This window comes from Myxine glutinosa, chromosome 12 (genome assembly GCF_964187855.1).
Source record: "Myxine glutinosa chromosome 12, kmMyxGlut1.1, whole genome shotgun sequence".
Lineage (NCBI taxonomy): Eukaryota > Metazoa > Chordata > Myxini > Myxiniformes > Myxinidae > Myxine > Myxine glutinosa.
The window spans coordinates 54,568,085-54,588,387 of record NC_136272.1 but is presented as its reverse complement, the minus strand read 5'-3'; the positions used below and the strand labels follow the sequence as shown (position 1 = coordinate 54,588,387).

The following is a 20,303-nucleotide window of genomic DNA, read 5'->3' as shown; positions in this document are numbered from 1 at the left end:
AGTGGTTTTTCAACACTATCACAAGTGCAAAAAGTGTTTTTTCCACACTAATGCAAGTGCAAAAGTGGTTTCCTGCACCAACACAAGTGCGAAAAGTGGTTTTTCAACACAAACACAAGTGCAAAAAGTGGTTTTTCAACACTAACACAAGTGCGAAAAGTGTTTTTTCCACACTAATACAAGTGCAAAAGTGGTTTCCTGCACCAACACAAGTGCGAAAAGTGGTTTTTCAACACTAACACATGTGCGAAAAGTGGTTTTTCAACACTAACACAAGTGCGAAAAGTGTTTTTTCCACACTAATACAAGTGCAAAAGTGGTTTCCTGCACCAACACAAGTGCGAAAAGTGGTTTTTCAACACTAACACAAGTGCGAAAAGTCGTTTTTCAACACTAACACAAGTGCGAAAAGTGGTTTTTCAACACTAACACAAGTGCGAAAAGTGGTTTTTCCACACTAATACAAGTGCAAAAGTGGTTTCCTGCACCAACACAAGTGCGAAAAGTGTTTTTTCAACACTAACACAAGTGCGAAAAGTGGTTTTTCAACACTATCACAAGTGCAAAAAGTGTTTTTGCCACACTAATACAAGTGCAAAAGTGGTTTCCTGCACCAACACAAGTGCGAAAAGTGGTTTTTCAACACTAACACAAGTGCGAAAAGTGGTTTTTCAACACTATCAGAAGTGCAAAAAGATTTTTTCCACACTAATACAAGTGCAAAAGTTGTTTCCTGCACCAACACAAGTGCGAAAAGTGGTTTTTCAACACTATCACAAGTGCAAAAAGTGTTTTTACCACACTAATACAAGTGCAAAAGTGGTTTCCTGCACCAACACAAGTGCGAAAAGTGGTTTTTCAACACTAACACAAGTGCGGAAAGTGGTTTTTCAACACTAACACAAGTGCGAAAAGTGGTTTTTCCACACTAATACAAGTGCAAAAGTGGTTTCCTGCACCAACACAAGTGCGAAAAGTGGTTTTTCAACACTAACACAAGTTTGAAAAGTGGTTTTTCAACACTATCACAAGTGCAAAAAGTGTTTTTTCCACACTAATACAAGTGCGAAAAGTGTTTTTTCAACACTAACACAAGTGCGAAAAGCGGTTTTTCAACACTAACACAAGTGCGAAAAGTGGTTTTCTGCACCAACACAAGTGCGAAAAGTGGTTTTTCCACACTAATACAAGTGCAAAAGTGGTTTCCTGCACCAACACAAGTGCGAAAAGTGGTTTTTCAACACTATCACAAGTGCAAAAAGTGGTTTTTCAACACTAACACAACTGCGAAAAGTGGTTTTTCAACACTAACCCAAGTGCGAAAAGTGTTTTTTCAACACTAACACAAGTGCGAAAAGCGGTTTTTCAACACTAACACAAGTGCGAAAAGTGGTTTTCTGCACCAACACAAGTGTGAAAAGTGGTTTTTCAACACTAAGACAAGTGCGAAAGTGGTTTTTCAACACTAACACAAGTGCGAAAAGTGGTTTTTCAACACTAACACAAGTGCGAAAAGTGGTTTTTCAACACTATCACAAGTGCAAAAAGTGTTTTTTACACACTAATACAAGTGTAAAAGTGGTTTCCTGCACCAACACAAGTGCGAAAAGTGGTTTTTCAACACTAACACAAGTGCGAAAAGCGGTTTTTCAACACTAACACAAGTGCGAAAAGTGGTTTTCTGCACCAACACAAGTGCGAAAAGTGGTTTTTCCACACTAATACAAGTGTAAAAGTGGTTTCCTGCACCAACACAAGTGCGAAAAGTGGTTTTTCAACACTAACACAAGTGCGAAAAGTGGTTTTTCAACACTAACACAAGTGCGAAAAGTGGTTTTTCAACACTAACACAAGTGCGAAAAGTGGTTTTTCAACACTAACATAAGTACGAAAAGTGGTTTTTCCACACTAATAGAAGTGCAAAAGTGGTTTCCTGCACCAACACAAGTGCGAAAAGTGGTTTTTCAACACTAACACAAGTGCGAAAAGTGGTTTTTCAACACTATCACAAGTGCAAAAAGTGTTTTTTCCACACTAATACAAGTGCAAAAGTGGTTTCCTGCACCAACACAAGTGCGAAAAGTGGTTTTTCAACACTAACACAAGTGCGAAAAGTGGTTTTTCAACACTAACACAAGTGCGAAAAGTGGTTTTTCCACACTAATACAAGTGCAAAAGTGGTTTCCTGAACCAACACAAGTGCGAAAAGTGGTTTTTCAACACTAATACAAGTGCGAAAAGTGGTTTTTCAACACTATCACAAGTGCAAAAAGTGTTTTTTACACACTAATACAAGTGCAAAAGTGGTTTCCTGCACCAACACAAGTGCGAAAAGTGGTTTTTCAACACTAACACAAGTGCGAAAAGTGGTTTTTCAACACTAACACAAGTGCGAAAAGTGGTTTTTCCACACTAGTACAAGTGAAAAAGTGGTGTCCTGCACCAACACAAGTGCGAAAAGTGGTTTTTCAACACTAACACAAGTGCGAAAAGTGTTTTTTCAACACTATCACAAGTGCAAAAAGTGTTTTTTCCACACTAATACAAGTGCAAAAGTGGTTTCCTGCACCAACACAAGTGCGAAAAGTGGTTTTTCAACACTAACACAAGTGCGAAAAGTGGTTTTTCAACACTAACACAAGTGCGAAAAGTGGTTTTTCCACACTAATACAAGTGCAAAAGTGGTTTCCTGCACCAACACAAGTGCGAAAAGTGGTTTTTCAACACTAACACAAGTGCGAAAAGTGGTTTTTCAACACTATCACAAGTGCAAAAAGTGTTTTTTCCACACTAATGCAAGTGCAAAAGTGGTTTCCTGCACCAACACAAGTGCGAAAAGTGGTTTTTCAACACAAACACAAGTGCAAAAAGTGGTTTTTCAACACTAACACAAGTGCGAAAAGTGTTTTTTCCACACTAATACAAGTGCAAAAGTGGTTTCCTGCACCAACACAAGTGCGAAAAGTGGTTTTTCAACACTAACACATGTGCGAAAAGTGGTTTTTCAACACTAACACAAGTGCGAAAAGTGTTTTTTCCACACTAATACAAGTGCAAAAGTGGTTTCCTGCACCAACACAAGTGCGAAAAGTGGTTTTTCAACACTAACACAAGTGCGAAAAGTCGTTTTTCAACACTAACACAAGTGCGAAAAGTGGTTTTTCAACACTAACACAAGTGCGAAAAGTGGTTTTTCCACACTAATACAAGTGCAAAAGTGGTTTCCTGCACCAACACAAGTGCGAAAAGTGTTTTTTCAACACTAACACAAGTGCGAAAAGTGGTTTTTCAACACTATCACAAGTGCAAAAAGTGTTTTTGCCACACTAATACAAGTGCAAAAGTGGTTTCCTGCACCAACACAAGTGCGAAAAGTGGTTTTTCAACACTAACACAAGTGCGAAAAGTGGTTTTTCAACACTATCAGAAGTGCAAAAAGAGTTTTTTCCACACTAATACAAGTGCAAAAGTGGTTTCCTGCACCAACACAAGTGCGAAAAGTGGTTTTTCAACACTAACACAAGTGCGAAAAGTGGTTTTTCAACACTATCAGAAGTGCAAAAAGAGTTTTTTCCACACTAATACAAGTGCAAAAGTGGTTTCCTGCACCAACACAAGTGCGAAATGTGGTTTTTCAACACTAACACAAGTGCGAAAAGTGGGTTTTTCAACACTAACACAAGTGCGAAAAGTGGTTTTTCAACACTATCACAAGTGCAAAAAGTGTTTTTTCCACACTAATACAAGTGTAAAAGTGGTTTCCTGCACCAACACAAGTGCGAAAAGTGGTTTTTCAACACTAACACAAGTGCGAAAAGTGGTTTTTCCACACTAATACAAGTGTAAAAGTGGTTTCCTGCACCAACACAAGTGCGAAAAGTGGTTTTTCAACACTAACACAAGTGCGAAAAGTGGTTTTTCAACACTATCACAAGTGCAAAAAGTGTTTTTTCCACACTAATACAAGTGCAAAAGTGGTTTCCTGTACCAACACAAGTGTGAAAAGTGGTTTTTCAACACTAATACAAGTGCGAAAAGTGTTTTTTCAACACTAACACAAGTGCGAAAAGTGATTTTTCCACAGTAATACAAGTGCAAAAGTGGTTTCCTGCACCAACACAAGTGCGAAAAGTGGTTTTTCAACACTAACACAAGTGCGAAAAGTGGTTTTTCAACACTAACACAAGTGCGAAAAGTGGTTTTTCCACACTAATACAAGTGCAAAAGTGGTTTCCTGCACCAACACAAGTGCGAAAAGTGATTTTTCAACAATAACACAAGTGCGAAAAGTGGTTTTTCAACACTATCACAAGTGCAAAAAGTGTTTTTTTCCACACTAATACAAGTGCAAAAGTGGTTTCCTGCACCAACACAAGTGCAAAAAGTGGTTTCCTGCACTAACACAAGTGCGAAAAGTGGTTTTTCAACACTATCACAAGTGCAAAAAGTGTTTTTTCCACACTAATACAAGTGCAAAAGTGGTTTCCTGCACCAACACAAGTGTGAAAAGTGGTTTTTCAACACTAACACAATTGCGAAAAGTGGTTTTTCAACACTATCACAAGTGCAAAAAGTGTTTTTTCCACACTAATACAAGTGCAAAAGTGGTTTCCTGCACCAACACAAGTGCGAAAAGTGGTTTTTCAACACTAACACAAGTGCGAAAAGTGGTTTTTCAACACTAACACAAGTGCGAAAAGTGGTTTTTCCACACTAATACAAGTGAAAAAGTGGTTTCCTGCACCAACACAAGTGCGAAAAGTGGTTTTTCAACACTAACACAAGTGCGAAAAGTGGTTTTTCAACACTATCACAAGTGCAAAATGTGTTTTTTCCACACTAATACAAGTGCAAAAGTGGTTTCCTGCACCAAAACAAGTGCGAAAAGTGGTTTTTCCACACTAACACAAGTGCGAAAAGTGGTTTTTCAACACTAACACAAGTGCGAAAAGTGGTTTTTCAACACTAACATAAGTACGAAAAGTGGTTTTTCCACACTAATAGAAGTGCAAAAGTGGTTTCCTGCACCAACACAAGTGCGAAAAGTGGTTTTTCAACACTAACACAAGTGCGAAAAGTGGTTTTTCAACACTATCACAAGTGCGAAAAGTGGTTTTTCAACACTAACACAAGTGCGAAAAGTGGTTTTTCAACACTAACATAAGTACGAAAAGTGGTTTTTCCACACTAATAGAAGTGCAAAAGTGGTTTCCTGCACCAACACAACTGCGAAAAGTGGTTTTTCAACACTAACACAAGTGCGAAAAGTGGTTTTTCAACACTATCACAAGTGCAAAAAGTGTTCTTTCCACACTAATACAAGTGCAAAAGTGGTTTCCTGCACCAACACAAGTGCGAAAAGTGGTTTTTCAACACTAACACAAGTGCGAAAAGTGGTTTTTCAACACTAACACAAGTGCGAAAAGTGGTTTTTCCACACTAATACAAGTGCAAAAGTGGTTTCCTGAACCAACACAAGTGCGAAAAGTGGTTTTTCAACACTAACACAAGTGCGAAAAGTGGTTTTTCAACACTATCACAAGTGCAAAAAGTGTTTTTTACACACTAATACAAGTGCAAAAGTGGTTTCCTGCACCAACACAAGTGCGAAAAGTGGTTTTTCAACACTAACACAAGTGCGAAAAGTGGTTTTTCAACACTAACACAAGTGCGAAAAGTGGTTTTTCCACACTAGTACAAGTGAAAAAGTGGTGTCCTGCACCAACACAAGTGCGAAAAGTGGTTTTTCAACACTAACACAAGTGCGAAAAGTGTTTTTTCAACACTATCACAAGTGCAAAAAGTGTTTTTTCCACACTAATACAAGTGCAAAAGTGGTTTCCTGCACCAACACAAGTGCGAAAAGTGGTTTTTCAACACTAACACAAGTGCGAAAAGTGGTTTTTCAACACTAACACAAGTGCGAAAAGTGGTTTTTCCACACTAATACAAGTGCAAAAGTGGTTTCCTGCACCAACACAAGTGCGAAAAGTGGTTTTTCAACACTAACACAAGTGCGAAAAGTGGTTTTTCAACACTATCACAAGTGCAAAAAGTGTTTTTTCCACACTAATGCAAGTGCAAAAGTGGTTTCCTGCACCAACACAAGTGCGAAAAGTGGTTTTTCAACACAAACACAAGTGCAAAAAGTGGTTTTTCAACACTAACACAAGTGCGAAAAGTGTTTTTTCCACACTAATACAAGTGCAAAAGTGGTTTCCTGCACCAACACAAGTGCGAAAAGTGGTTTTTCAACACTAACACATGTGCGAAAAGTGGTTTTTCAACACTAACACAAGTGCGAAAAGTGTTTTTTCCACACTAATACAAGTGCAAAAGTGGTTTCCTGCACCAACACAAGTGCGAAAAGTGGTTTTTCAACACTAACACAAGTGCGAAAAGTCGTTTTTCAACACTAACACAAGTGCGAAAAGTGGTTTTTCAACACTAACACAAGTGCGAAAAGTGGTTTTTCCACACTAATACAAGTGCAAAAGTGGTTTCCTGCACCAACACAAGTGCGAAAAGTGTTTTTTCAACACTAACACAAGTGCGAAAAGTGGTTTTTCAACACTATCACAAGTGCAAAAAGTGTTTTTGCCACACTAATACAAGTGCAAAAGTGGTTTCCTGCACCAACACAAGTGCGAAAAGTGGTTTTTCAACACTAACACAAGTGCGAAAAGTGGTTTTTCAACACTATCAGAAGTGCAAAAAGAGTTTTTTCCACACTAATACAAGTGCAAAAGTGGTTTCCTGCACCAACACAAGTGCGAAAAGTGGTTTTTCAACACTAACACAAGTGCGAAAAGTGGTTTTTCAACACTATCAGAAGTGCAAAAAGAGTTTTTTCCACACTAATACAAGTGCAAAAGTGGTTTCCTGCACCAACACAAGTGCGAAATGTGGTTTTTCAACACTAACACAAGTGCGAAAAGTGGGTTTTTCAACACTAACACAAGTGCGAAAAGTGGTTTTTCAACACTATCACAAGTGCAAAAAGTGTTTTTTCCACACTAATACAAGTGTAAAAGTGGTTTCCTGCACCAACACAAGTGCGAAAAGTGGTTTTTCAACACTAACACAAGTGCGAAAAGTGGTTTTTCCACACTAATACAAGTGTAAAAGTGGTTTCCTGCACCAACACAAGTGCGAAAAGTGGTTTTTCAACACTAACACAAGTGCGAAAAGTGGTTTTTCAACACTATCACAAGTGCAAAAAGTGTTTTTTCCACACTAATACAAGTGCAAAAGTGGTTTCCTGTACCAACACAAGTGTGAAAAGTGGTTTTTCAACACTAATACAAGTGCGAAAAGTGTTTTTTCAACACTAACACAAGTGCGAAAAGTGATTTTTCCACAGTAATACAAGTGCAAAAGTGGTTTCCTGCACCAACACAAGTGCGAAAAGTGGTTTTTCAACACTAACACAAGTGCGAAAAGTGGTTTTTCAACACTAACACAAGTGCGAAAAGTGGTTTTTCCACACTAATACAAGTGCAAAAGTGGTTTCCTGCACCAACACAAGTGCGAAAAGTGATTTTTCAACAATAACACAAGTGCGAAAAGTGGTTTTTCAACACTATCACAAGTGCAAAAAGTGTTTTTTTCCACACTAATACAAGTGCAAAAGTGGTTTCCTGCACCAACACAAGTGCAAAAAGTGGTTTCCTGCACTAACACAAGTGCGAAAAGTGGTTTTTCAACACTATCACAAGTGCAAAAAGTGTTTTTTCCACACTAATACAAGTGCAAAAGTGGTTTCCTGCACCAACACAAGTGCGAAAAGTGGTTTTTCAACACTAACACAATTGCGAAAAGTGGTTTTTCAACACTATCACAAGTGCAAAAAGTGTTTTTTCCACACTAATACAAGTGCAAAAGTGGTTTCCTGCACCAACACAAGTGCGAAAAGTGGTTTTTCAACACTAACACAAGTGCGAAAAGTGGTTTTTCAACACTAACACAAGTGCGAAAAGTGGTTTTTCCACACTAATACAAGTGAAAAAGTGGTTTCCTGCACCAACACAAGTGCGAAAAGTGGTTTTTCAACACTAACACAAGTGCGAAAAGTGGTTTTTCAACACTATCACAAGTGCAAAATGTGTTTTTTCCACACTAATACAAGTGCAAAAGTGGTTTCCTGCACCAAAACAAGTGCGAAAAGTGGTTTTTCCACACTAACACAAGTGCGAAAAGTGGTTTTTCAACACTAACACAAGTGCGAAAAGTGGTTTTTCCACACTAATACAAGTGCAAAAGTGGTTTCCTGCACCAACACAAGTGCGAAAAGTGGTTTTTCAACACTAACATAAGTGCGAAAAGTGGTTTTTCAACACTATCACAAGTGCAAAAAGTGTTTTTTCCACACTAATACAAGTGCAAAAGTGGTTTCCTGCACCAACACAAGTGCGAAAAGTGGTTTTTCAACACGAACACAAGTGCGAAAAGTGGTTTTTCAACACTAACACAAGTGCGAAAAGTGTTTTTTCCACACTAATACAAGTGCAAAAGTGGTTTCCTGCACCAACACAAGTGCGAAAAGTGGTTTTTCAACACTAACACATGTGCGAAAAGTGGTTTTTCAACACTAACACAAGTGCGAAAAGTGTTTTTTCCACACTAATACAAGTGCAAAAGTGGTTTCCTGCACCAACACAAGTGTGCAAAGTGGTTTTTCAACACTAACACAAGTGCGAAAAGTGGTTTTTCAACACTAACACAAGTGCGAAAAGTGTTTTTTCCACACTAATACAAGTGCAAAAGTGGTTTCCTGCACCAACACAAGTGCGAAAAGTGGTTTTTCAACACTAACACAAGTGCGAAAAGTGGTTTTTCAACACTATCACAAGTGCAAAAAGTGTTTTTACCACACATTAGTGCAAAAGTGCAAAACACAACACAAACACAACACACAAAAACAAAACACACAAGTGCAAAAGTGGGTTTTTCAACACTAACACAAGTGCGAAAAGTGGTTTTTCACCACTATCACAAGTGCAAAAAGTGTTTTTTCCACACTAATACAAGTGTAAAAGTGGTTTCCTGCACCAACACAAGTGCGAAAAGTGGTTTTTCAACACTAACACAAGTGCGAAAAGTGGTTTTTCCACACTAATACAAGTGTAAAAGTGGTTTCCTGCACCAACACAAGTGCGAAAAGTGGTTTTTCAACACTAACACAAGTGCGAAAAGTGGTTTTTCAACACTATCACAAGTGCAAAAAGTGTTTTTTCCACACTAATACAAGTGCAAAAGTGGTTTCCTGTACCAACACAAGTGCGAAAAGTGGTTTTTCAACACTAATACAAGTGCGAAAAGTGTTTTTTCAACACTAACACAAGTGCGAAAAGTGATTTTTCCACAGTAATACAAGTGCAAAAGTGGTTTCCTGCACCAACACAAGTGCGAAAAGTGGTTTTTCAACACTAACACAAGTGCGAAAAGTGGTTTTTCAACACTAACACAAGTGCGAAAAGTGGTTTTTCCACACTAATACAAGTGCAAAAGTGGTTTCCTGCACCAACACAAGTGCGAAAAGTGGTTTTTCAACAATAACACAAGTGCGAAAAGTGGTTTTTCAACACTATCACAAGTGCAAAAAGTGTTTTTTTCCACACTAATACAAGTGCAAAAGTGGTTTCCTGCACCAACACAAGTGCAAAAAGTGGTTTCCTGCACTAACACAAGTGCGAAAAGTGGTTTTTCAACACTATCACAAGTGCAAAAAGTGTTTTTTCCACACTAATACAAGTGCAAAAGTGGTTTCCTGCACCAACACAAGTGCGAAAAGTGGTTTTTCAACACTAACACAATTGCGAAAAGTGGTTTTTCAACACTATCACAAGTGCAAAAAGTGTTTTTTCCACACTAATACAAGTGCAAAAGTGGTTTCCTGCACCAACACAAGTGCGAAAAGTGGTTTTTCAACACTAACACAAGTGCGAAAAGTGGTTTTTTCAACACTAACACAAGTGCGAAAAGTGGTTTTTCCACACTAATACAAGTGAAAAAGTGGTTTCCTGCACCAACACAAGTGCGAAAAGTGGTTTTTCAACACTAACACAAGTGCGAAAAGTGGTTTTTCAACACTATCACAAGTGCAAAATGTGTTTTTTCCACACTAATACAAGTGCAAAAGTGGTTTCCTGCACCAAAACAAGTGCGAAAAGTGGTTTTTCAACACTAACACAAGTGCGAAAAGTGGTTTTTCAACACTAACACAAGTGCAAAAGTGGTTTCCTGCACCAACACAAGTGCGAAAAGTGGTTTTTCAACACTAACATAAGTGCGAAAAGTGGTTTTTCAACACTATCACAAGTGCAAAAAGTGTTTTTTCCACACTAATACAAGTGCAAAAGTGGTTTCCTGCACCAACACAAGTGCGAAAAGTGGTTTTTCAACACGAACACAAGTGCGAAAAGTGGTTTTTCAACACTAACACAAGTGCGAAAAGTGTTTTTTCCACACTAATACAAGTGCAAAAGTGGTTTCCTGCACCAACACAAGTGCGAAAAGTGGTTTTCAACACTAACACATGTGCGAAAAGTGGTTTTTCAACACTAACACAAGTGCGAAAAGTGTTTTTTCCACACTAATACAAGTGCAAAAGTGGTTTCCTGCACCAACACAAGTGTGCAAAGTGGTTTTTCAACACTAACACAAGTGCGAAAAGTGGTTTTTCAACACTAACACAAGTGCGAAAAGTGTTTTTTCCACACTAATACAAGTGCAAAAGTGGTTTCCTGCACCAACACAAGTGCGAAAAGTGGTTTTTCAACACTAACACAAGTGCGAAAAGTGGTTTTTCAACACTATCACAAGTGCAAAAAGTGTTTTTACCACACTAATACAAGTGCAAAAGTGGTTTCCTGCACCAACACAAGTGCGAAAAGTGGTTTTTCAACACTAACTAACACAAGTGCAAAAAGTGGTTTTTCAACACTAACACAAGTGCGAAAAGTGCTTTTTCCACACTAATACAAGTGCAAAAGTGGTATCCTGCACCAACACAACTGCGAAAAGTGGTTTTTCAACACTAACCCAAGTGCGAAAAGTGATTTTTCAACACTAACACAAGTGCGAAAAGTGGTTTTGCCACACTAATACAAGTGCAAAAGTGGTTTCCTGCACCAACACAATTGCGAAAAGTGGTTTTTCAACACTAACACAAGTGCGAAAAGTGGTTTTTCAACACTAACACAAGTGCGAAAAGTGGTTTTTCAACACTATCACAAGTGCAAAAAGAGTTTTTTCCACACTAATACAAGTGCAAAAGTGGTTTCCTGCACCAACACAAGTGTGAAAAGTGGTTTTTCAACACTAACACAAGTGCGAAAAGTGGTTTTTCAACACTAACACAAGTGCGAAAAGTGGTTTTTCAACACTAACACAAGTGCGAAAAGTGGTTTTTCAACACTAACACAAGTGCGAAAAGTGGTTTTTCAACACGAACACAAGTGCGAAAAGTGGTTTTTCAACACTAAATCAAGTGCGTAAAGTGGTTTTTCCACACTAATACAAGTGCAAAAGTGGTTTCCTGCACCAACACAAGTGCGAAAAGTGGTTTTTCAACACTAACACATGTGCGAAAAGTGGTTTTTCAACACTAACACAAGTGCGAAAAGTGTTTTTTCCACACTAATACAAGTGCAAAAGTGGTTTCCTGCACCAACACAAGTGCGAAAAGTGGTTTTTCAACACTAACACAAGTGCGAAAAGTGTTTTTTCAACACTAACACAAGTGCGAAAAGTGGTTTTTCAACACTACCACAAGTGCGAAAAGTGGTTTTTCCACACTAATACAAGTGCAAAAGTGGTTTCCTGCACCAACACAAGTGCGAAAAGTGGTTTTTCAACACTAACACAAGTGCGAAAAGTGGTTTTTCAACACTATCACAAGTGCAAAAAGTGTTTTTACCACACTAATACAAGTGCAAAAGTGGTTTCCTGCACCAACACAAGTGCGAAAAGTGGTTTTTCAACACTAACACAAGTGCGAAAAGTGGTTTTTCAACACTAACACACGTGCGAAAAGTGGTTTTTCCACACTAATACAAGTGCAAAAGTGGTTTCCTGCACCAACACAAGTGCGAAAAGTGGTTTTTCAACACTAACACAAGTTTGAAAAGTGGTTTTTCAACACTATCACAAGTGCAAAAAGTGTTTTTTCCACACTAATACAAGTGCAAAAGTGGTATCCTGCACCAACACAACTGCGAAAAGTGGTTTTTCAACACTAACCCAAGTGCGAAAAGTCGTTTTTCAACACTAACACATGTGCGAAAAGTGGTTTTTCCACACTAATACAAGTGCAAAAGTGGTTTCCTGCACCAACACAATTGCGAAAAGTGGTTTTTCAACACTAACACAAGTGCGAAAAGTGGTTTTTCAACAAAAATCACAAGTGCAAAAAGAGTTTTTTCCACACTAATTCAAGTGCAAAAGTGGTTTCCTGCACCAACACAAGTGTGAAAAGTGGTTTTTCAACACTAAGACAAGTGCGAAAAGTGGTTCTTCAACACTAACACAAGTGCGAAAAGTGGTTTTTCAACACTAACACAAGTGCGAAAAGTGGTTTTTCAACACTATCACAAGTGCAAAAAGTGTTTTTTCCACACTAATACAAGTGTAAAAGTGGTTTCCTGCACCAACACAAGTGCGAAAAGTGGTTTTTCAACACTAACACAAGTGCGAAAAGCGGTTTTTCAACACTAACACAAGTGCGAAAAGTGGTTTTCTGCACCAACACAAGTGCAAAAAGTGGTTTTTCCACACTAATACAAGTGTAAAAGTGGTTTCCTGCACCAACACAAGTGCGAAAAGTGGTTTTTCAACACTAACACAAGTGCGAAAAGTGGTTTTTCAACACTAACACAAGTGCGAAAAGTGGTTTTTCAACACTATCACAAGTGCAAAAAGTGTTTTTTCCACACTAATACAAGTGCAAAAGTGGTTTCCTGCACCAACACAAGTGTGAAAAGTGGTTTTTCAACACTAACACAAGTGCGAAAAGTGGTTTTTCAACACTAACACAAGTGCGAAAAGTGGTTTTTCAACACTAACATAAGTACGAAAAGTGGTTTTTCCACACTAATAGAAGTGCAAAAGTGGTTTCCTGCACCAACACAAGTGCAAAAAGTGGTTTTTCAACACTAACACAAGTGCGAAAAGTGGTTTTTCAACACTATCACAAGTGCAAAAAGTGTTTTTTCCACACTAATACAAGTGCAAAAGTGGTTTCCTGCACCAACACAAGTGCGAAAAGTGGTTTTTCAAAAATAACACAAGTGCGAAAAGTGGTTTTTCAACACTAACACAAGTGCGAAAAGTGGTTTTTCCACACTAATACAAGTGCAAAAGTGGTTTCCTGAACCAACACAAGTGCGAAAAGTGGTTTTTCAACACTAACACAAGTGCAAAAAGTGGTTTTTCAACACTATCACAAGTGCAAAAAGTGTTTTTTCCACACTAATACAAGTGCAAAAGTGGTTGCCTGCACCAACACAAGTGCGAAAAGTGGTTTTTCAACACTAACACAAGTGCGAAAAGTGGTTTTTCAACACTAACACAAGTGCGAAAAGTGGTTTTTCCACACTAGTACAAGTGAAAAAGTGGTGTCCTGCACCAACACAAGTGCGAAAAGTGGTTTTTCAACACTAACACAAGTGCGAAAAGTCGTTTTTCAACACTATCACAAGTGCGAAAAGTGGTTTTTCCACACTAATACAAGTGCAAAAGTGGTTTCCTGCACCAACACAAGTGCGAAAAGTGGTTTATCAACACTAACACAAGTGCGAAAAGTGGTTTTTCAACACTATCACAAGTGCAAAAAGTGTTTTTTCCACACTAATACAAGTGCAAAAGTGGTTTCCTGCACCAACACAAGTGCGAAAAGTGGTTTTTCAACACTAACACAAGTGCGAAAAGTGGTTTTTCAACACTATCACAAGTGCAAAATGTGTTTTTTCCACACTAATACAAGTGCAAAAGTGGTTTCCTGCACCAAAACAAGTGCGAAAAGTGGTTTTTCAACACTAACACAAGTGCGAAAAGTGGTTTTTCAACACTAACACAAGTGCGAAAAGTGGTTTTTCCACACTAATACAAGTGCAAAAGTGGTTTCCTGCACCAACACAAGTGCGAAAAGTGGTTTTTCAACACTAACATAAGTGCGAAAAGTGGTTTTTCAACACTATCACAAGTGCAAAAAGTGTTTTTTCCACACTAATACAAGTGCAAAAGTGGTTTCCTGCACCAACACAAGTGCGAAAAGTGGTTTTTCAACACGAACACAAGTGCGAAAAGTGGTTTTTCAACACTAACACAAGTGCGAAAAGTGTTTTTTCCACACGAATACAAGTGCAAAAGTGGTTTCCTGCACCAACACAAGTGCGAAAAGTGGTTTTTCAACACTAACACATGTGCGAAAAGTGGTTTTTCAACACTAACACAAGTGCGAAAAGTGGTTTTTCAACACTATCACAAGTGCAAAAGTGGTTTCCTGCACCAACACAAGTGCAAAAGTAGTTTCCTGCACCAACACAAGTGCGAAAAGTGGTTTTTCAACACTAACACAAGTGCAAAAAGTGGTTTTTCAACACTAACACAAGTGCGAAAAGTGTTTTTTCCACACTAATACAAATGCAAAAGTGGTTTCCTGCACCAACACAAGTGCGAAAAGTGGTTTTTCAACACTAACACAAGTGCGAAAAGTGGTTTTTCAACACTATCACAAGTGCAAAAAGTGTTTTTACTACACTAATACAAGTGCAAAAGTGGTTTCCTGCACCAACACAAGTGCGAAAAGTGGTTTTTCAACACTAACACAAGTGCGAAAAGTGGTTTTTCCACACTAATACAAGTGCAAAAGTGGTATCCTGCACGAACACAAATGCGAAAAGTGGTTTTTCAACACGAACCCAAGTGCGAAAAGTGATTTTTCAACACTAACACAAGTGCGAAAAGTGGTTTTGCCACACTAATACAAGTGCAAAAGTGGTTTCCTGCACCAACACAAGTGTGAAAAGTGGTTTTTCAACACTAACACAAGTGCGAAAAGTGGTTTTTCAACACTAACACAAGTGCGAAAAGTGGTTTTTCAACACTAACACAAGTGCGAAAAGTGGTTTTTCAACACTAACACAAGTGCGAAAAGTGGTTTTTCAACACTAACACAAGTGCGAAAAGTGGTTTTTCAACACTAACACAAGTGCGTAAAGTGGTTTTTCCACACTAATACAAGTGCAAAAGTGGTTTCCTGCACCAACACAAGTGCGAAAAGTGGTTTTTCAACACTAACACATGTGCGAAAAGTGGTTTTTCAACACTAACACAAGTGCGAAAAGTGTTTTTTCCACACTAATACAAGTGCAAAAGTGGTTTCCTGCACCAACACAAGTGCGAAAAGTGGTTTTTCAACACTAACACAAGTGCGAAAAGTGTTTTTTCAACACTAACACAAGTGCGAAAAGTGGTTTTTCAACACTAACACAAGTGCGAAAAGTGGTTTTTCCACACTAATACAAGTGCAAAAGTGGTTTCCTGCACCAACACAAGTGCGAAAAGTGGTTTTTCAACACTAACACAAGTGCGAAAAGTGGTTTTTCAACACTATCACAAGTGCAAAAAGTGTTTTTTCCACACTAATACAAGTGCAAAAGTGGTTTCCTGCACCAACACAAGTGCGAAAAGTGGTTTTTCAACACTAACACAAGTGCGAAAAGTGGTTTTTCAACACTATCACAAGTGCAAAATGTGTTTTTTCCACACTAATACAAGTGCAAAAGTGGTTTCCTGCACCAACACAAGTGCGAAAAGTGGTTTTTCAACACGAACACAAGTGCGAAAAGTGGTTTTTCAACACTAACACAAGTGCGAAAAGTGTTTTTTCCACACTAATACAAGTGCAAAAGTGGTTTCCTGCACCAACACAAGTGCGAAAAGTGCTTTTTCAACACTAACACATGTGCGAAAAGTGGTTTTTCAACACTAACACAAGTGCGAAAAGTGTTTTTTCCACACTAATACAAGTGCAAAAGTGGTTTCCTGCACCAACATAAGTGCGAAAAGTGGTTTTTCAACACTAACACAAGTGCGAAAAGTGGTTTTTCAACACTATCACAAGTGCAAAAAGTGTTTTTACCACACTAATACAAGTGCAAAAGTGGTTTCCTGCACCAACACAAGTGCGAAAAGTGGTTTTTCAACACTAACACAAGTGCAAAAAGTGGTTTTTCAACACTAACACAAGTGTGAAAAGTGGTTTTTCCACACTAATACAAGTGCAAAAGTGGTATCCTGCACGAACACAACTGCGAAAAGTGGTTTTTCAACACTAACCCAAGTGCGAAAAGTGATTTTTCAACACTAACACAAGTGCGAAAAGTGGTTTTGCCACACTAATACAAGTGCAAAAGTGGTTTCCTGCACCAACACAAGTGTGAAAAGTGGTTTTTCAACACTAACACAAGTGCGAAAAGTGGTTTTTCAACACTAACACAAGTGCGAAAAGTGGTTTTTCAACACTAACACAAGTGCGAAAAGTGGTTTTTCAACACTAACACAAGTGCGAAAAGTGGTTTTTCAACACTAACACAAGTGCGAAAAGTGGTTTTTCAACACTAACACAAGTGCATAAAGTGGTTTTTCCACACTAATACAAGTGCAAAAGTGGTTTCCTGCACCAACACAAGTGCGAAAAGTGGTTTTTCAACACTAACACATGTGCGAAAAGTGGTTTTTCAACACTAACACAAGTGCGAAAAGTGTTTTTTCCACACTAATACAAGTGCAAAAGTGGTTTCCTGCACCAACACAAGTGCGAAAAGTGGTTTTTCAACACTAACACAAGTGCGAAAAGTGTTTTTTCAACACTAACACAAGTGCGAAAAGTGGTTTTTCAACACTAACACGAGTGCGAAAAGTGGTTTTTCCACACTAATACAAGTGCAAAAGTGGTTTCCTGCACCAACACAAGTGCGAAAAGTGGTTTTTCAACACTAACACAAGTGCAAAAAGTGGTTTTTCAACACTATCACAAGTGCAAAAAGTGTTTTTACCACAGTAATACAAGTGCAAAAGTGGTTTCCTGCACCAACACAAGTGCGAAAAGTGGTTTTTCAACACTAACACAAGTGCGAAAAGTGGTTTTTCAACACTAACACAAGTGCGAAAAGTGGTTTTTCCACACTAATACAAGTGCAAAAGTGGTTTCCTGCACCAACACAAGTGCGAAAAGTGGTTTTTCAACACTAACACAAGTTTGAAAAGTGGTTTTTCAACACTATCACAAGTGCAAAAAGTGTTTTTTCCACACTAATACAAGTGCAAAAGTGGTATCCTGCACCAACACAACTGCGAAAAGTGGTTTTTCAACACTAACCCAAGTGCGAAAAGTGGTTTTTCAACACTAACACATGTGTGAAAAGTGGTTTTTCCACACTAATACAAGTGCAAAAGTGGTTTCCTGCACCAACACAATTGCGAAAAGTGGTTTTTCAACACTAACACAAGTGCGAAAAGTGGTTTTTCAACAAAAATCACAAGTGCAAAAAGAGTTTTTTGCACACTAATACAAGTGCAAAAGTGGTTTCCTGCACCAACACAAGTGTGAAAAGTGGTTTTTCAACACTAAGACAAGTGCGAAAAGTGGTTTTTCAACACTAACACAAGTGCGAAAAGTGGTTTTTCAACACTAACACAAGTGCGAAAAGTGGTTTTTCAACACTATCACAAGTGCAAAAAGTGTTTTTTCCACACTAATACAAGTGTAAAAGTGGTTTCCTGCACCAACACAAGTGCGAAAAGTGGTTTTTCAACACTAACACAAGTGCGAAAAGTGGTTTTTCAACACTATCACAAGTGCAAAAAGAGTTTTTTCCACACTAATACAAGTGCAAAAGTGGTTTCCTGCACCAACACAAGTGTGAAAAGTGGTTTTTCAACACTAACACAAGTGCAAAAAGTGGTTTTTCAACACTAACACAAGTGCGAAAAGTGGTTTTTCAACACTAACACAAGTGCGAAAAGTGGTTTTTCAACACTAACACAAGTGCGAAAAGTGGTTTTTCAACACGAACACAAGTGCGAAAAGTGGTTTTTCAACACTAACACAAGTGCGTAAAGTGGTTTTTCCACACTAATACAAGTGCAAAAGTGGTTTCCTGCACCAACACAAGTGCGAAAAGTGGTTTTTCAACACTAACACATGTGCGAAAAGTGGTTTTTCAACACTAACACAAGTGCGAAAAGTGTTTTTTCCACACTAATACAAGTGCAAAAGTGGTTTCCTGCACCAACACAAGTGCGAAAAGTGGTTTTTCAACACTAACACAAGTGCGAAAAGTGTTTTTTCAACACTAACACAAGTGCGAAAAGTGGTTTTTCAACACTACCACAAGTGCGAAAAGTGGTTTTTCCACACTAATACAAGTGCAAAAGTGGTTTCCTGCACCAACACAAGTGCGAAAAGTGGTTTTTCAACACTAACACAAGTGCGAAAAGTGGTTTTTCAACACTATCACAAGTGCAAAAAGTGTTTTTACCACACTAATACAAGTGCAAAAGTGGTTTCCTGCACCAACACAAGTGCGAAAAGTGGTTTTTCAACACTAACACAAGTGCGAAAAGTGGTTTTTCAACACTAACACACGTGCGAAAAGTGGTTTTTCCACACTAATACAAGTGCAAAAGTGGTTTCCTGCACCAACACAAGTGCGAAAAGTGGTTTTTCAACACTAACACAAGTTTGAAAAGTGGTTTTTCAACACTATCACAAGTGCAAAAAGTGTTTTTTCCACACTAATACAAGTGCAAAAGTGGTATCCTGCACCAACACAACTGCGAAAAGTGGTTTTTCAACACTAACCCAAGTGCGAAAAGTGGTTTTTCAACACTAACACATGTGCGAAAAGTGGTTTCTGCACCAACACAATTGCGAAAAGTGGTTTTTCAACACTAACACAAGTGCGAAAAGTGGTTTTTCAACAAAAATCACAAGTGCAAAAAGAGTTTTTTCCACACTAATTCAAGTGCAAAAGTGGTTTCCTGCACCAACACAAGTGTGAAAAGTGGTTTTTCAACACTAAGACAAGTGCGAAAAGTGGTTCTTCAACACTAACACAAGTGCGAAAAGTGGTTTTTCAACACTAACACAAGTGCGAAAAGTGGTTTTTCAACACTATCACAAGTGCAAAAAGTGTTTTTTCCACACTAATACAAGTGTAAAAGTGGTTTCCTGCACCAACACAAGTGCGAAAAGTGGTTTTTCAACACTAACACAAGTGCGAAAAGCGGTTTTTCAACACTAACACAAGTGCGAAAAGTGGTTTTCTGCACCAACACAAGTGCGAAAAGTGGTTTTTCCACACTAATACAAGTGCAAAAGTGGTTTCCTGCACCAACACAAGTGCGAAAAGTGGTTTTTCAACACTAACACAAGTGCAAAAAGTGGTTTTTCAACACTATCACAAGTGCAAAAAGTGTTTTTACCACAGTAATACAAGTGCAAAAGTGGTTTCCTGCACCAACACAAGTGCGAAAAGTGGTTTTTCAACACTAACACAAGTGCGAAAAGTGGTTTTTCAACACTAACACAAGTGCGAAAAGTGGTTTTTCCACACTAATACAAGTGCAAAAGTGGTTTCCTGCACCAACACAAGTGCGAAAAGTGGTTTTTCAACACTAACACAAGTTTGAAAAGTGGTTTTTCAACACTATCACAAGTGCAAAAAGTGTTTTTTCCACACTAATACAAGTGCAAAAGTGGTATCCTGCACCAACACAACTGCGAAAAGTGGTTTTTCAACACTAACCCAAGTGCGAAAAGTGGTTTTTCAACACTAACACATGTGTGAAAAGTGGTTTTTCCACACTAATACAAGTGCAAAAGTGGTTTCCTGCACCAACACAATTGCGAAAAGTGGTTTTTCAACACTAACACAAGTGCGAAAAGTGGTTTTTCAACAAAAATCACAAGTGCAAAAAGAGTTTTTTGCACACTAATACAAGTGCAAAAGTGGTTTCCTGCACCAACACAAGTGTGAAAAGTGGTTTTTCAACACTAAGACAAGTGCGAAAAGTGGTTTTTCAACACTAACACAAGTGCGAAAAGTGGTTTTTCAACACTAACACAAGTGCGAAAAGTGGTTTTTCAACACTATCACAAGTGCAAAAAGTGTTTTTTCCACACTAATACAAGTGTAAAAGTGGTTTCCTGCACCAACACAAGTGCGAAAAGTGGTTTTTCAACACTAACACAAGTGCGAAAAGTGGTTTTTCAACACTATCACAAGTGCAAAAAG

General features: G+C 38.4%; 1 protein-coding gene across 1 annotated transcript in view; it reads right to left on the bottom strand.

The window, feature by feature from the left end:
- Window positions 1-20,303, bottom strand: part of LOC144888525 (uncharacterized) — a 416,118-nt gene that overhangs the window by 84,188 nt on the left and 311,627 nt on the right. The window lies entirely within an intron of this gene.